The following is a 2,334-nucleotide window of genomic DNA, read 5'->3' as shown; positions in this document are numbered from 1 at the left end:
CGCGGCCGCATCGGCGAGATCGTGAAGGTGGAGTGCCACCCCGGTGCGTTCAACATTGCGCACCTGAAGGACGCGTCGGGCGCCGAGTTCGCCACCCGCGCCGCGAACATCTTCGTGATCGGCAAGGACCTGAACCACCTGCAGGTAACGGTGCCGAAGCAGCAGGGTCTGCGCATGAATGTGATCCAGGAGCGCGAGGAGCGCCTGATCGCGGCCGAGGCCCGCAAGAACGCGCCAGCTCGTGGTGCCCGCAAGGCCCGCAAGTGAGGAGGCGATTACACGCGTGCGTGTGTGCGTGTGTGTGCGTGTGACGCCGTGCGCACAGCTTCACGGTCATCGGTGCCCACAGAGCGTTGATCGCCGCGGGTGTCACGCCCGCCGCCGCGGAAGACTGCGAGTGGAAAGGACAACGAGAAAGGAAAGGGAGTGCGTGCGCGTGTGTGGATTACTGTGTACACGCGTGGATGTGTCTTTGAAGGATGGAGACAGAGCGAGGGTGATAGTGTGGGAAGGGAGGGGGTTGGCGAAGCAGAGCGAGTGCGGAGGAGTGGTGGTAGCGCCGTCGTCAGGGGTTGCCGGTTGGAGAGGGAGGAGCTCGCTTCGTGTCTGGCGTGGGTGCATCCATTTGGACGACGAGGAATGCTGCTGATGAGTGACGAGAGAGGAAGAGGGAGGGGTACGTTGGTTTGTGTGCCTGCCCGTCTGCGCGCACGGCGAAGGGACGGGGGGGTTCGCTGGAGATGGAAGGGACAGGGTCGAGCACCGAAGGTAGTGATCATATTATCGAAAAGGAGAAGAGGGGGGGGGGGCGTAGGATGTAGTCCGCGGCTGCATTGGAAGAGGAGCACGCAAATGCAATACATACGTAAGCCTGTATGGTAAAGGAGGCACATGTGTTGCAGTTTTCCTCTCTCCACAGGTGCACCTCGCTACCCCTCTCCCTCTTTTCGTTGTTTCGTTGGGCCTGTCTTCCTGCTCCTCCGTCCCTCTCCCTCGCATGCGCGCTTGCACCGCGGCTGTTGCGCCCCACCCTCCCCCGCGCCTTCTGTGGTGCTGTCCAGCTTCATTTTGCGCCGTCGCAGTTCTCTCGTCACGCTCGCCCTCCTCTTCGCGCCCTCTCTGCTCGCGAGTGACGTTCTTTCAAGGTCATGTACACGCCCCATCCACCACTTACTGCACTGCACATCACTGACCCCCCAATACACACACACGCTCACCCGCCCTGCAGGCAGCTCGCTCTCTCGTGTCTCGATCCAGTACGCGCGCGCCCTCTTTTGTTTTCTTGCTCGTTAGCCGACGGTTCGGCACGAGCGGCATTCCCAAGGTCGCTCCCCCTTCCCCCCTCTTCTTCCTCTCCCTCACCGCTTGGGGGTGGGGTAGGAGGGAGGGGTCTGTGTGTGTGTGTGTGTGTCTGCGTCGTCCTCCTTCGTCTTTTCGTTCTTTTTTTTTCTTTGCTCATTTCACGCGACCAAGCCAACAACGCCAAACAAACAAACCTGCAACACAACACAACACAGCACCCACCACAGCAGCAGCAGCAGCGGCGAGACGAATCCCTCTGTCTCTGTCGCTCCCTCTCCCACACGCGTATATGTATATACATATATATATATATATAGGGATAGTTACTCACACCGAGGCCGCTGTTGCGCGACAACGACAGCTCAGGCGAGTGGATGGTACCACTTCCGTGGAAAAAAAGACCGGAGTACGACGAGGGTCGAGAGTGAAGTATTGGTATGGGAGGCTGCGGTGGGGAGGGGGGTTGCAAAGAAGGCGAAGGGGGGGGTGCTGGTTGCCTCGCCTTCTTCCTTTTCTTGTGCCCTCCGTGGTGGCGCCTTCTCCCGCTCTCCGCTCTCGTCTCTTCTCTTGCTCGCCTTCTATATCGCCTTCTGGTATGCTGCATTGCCTCTTTCGCACGCATATATATATATATTATTATTATTATATATGCCCTTACCCACGTGTGTGCTGCTGCAGGTGTTGGTGCCCATCTTCTCCTCCTCGGCCTTTTCGACCTTACTCTTCTCCCCTCTTCTTTCTGTGTTTCTCGCTCTCCTCCTTACAGAACATCAGTAGAACACGTTCTTCCCACAAAGATGGCCAAGAAGCACCTCAAGCGCTTGTATGCGCCCAAGGACTGGATGCTGAGCAAGCTGACCGGCGTGTTCGCGCCGCGTCCGCGTCCGGGTCCGCACAAGCTGCGCGAGTGCCTGCCGCTGCTGGTGATCATCCGCAACCGGCTGAAGTACGCGCTGAACGCGCGCGAGGGTGAGATGATCCTGCGCCAGGGTCTGGTGCACGTGGACAACCACCCGCGCCGCGACGGCAAGT

The sequence above is a fragment of the Leishmania donovani genome, chromosome 13 (assembly GCF_000227135.1).
Source record: "Leishmania donovani BPK282A1 complete genome, chromosome 13".
NCBI lineage: Eukaryota > Euglenozoa > Kinetoplastea > Trypanosomatida > Trypanosomatidae > Leishmania > Leishmania donovani.
This window is presented reverse-complemented; position numbering follows the sequence as displayed.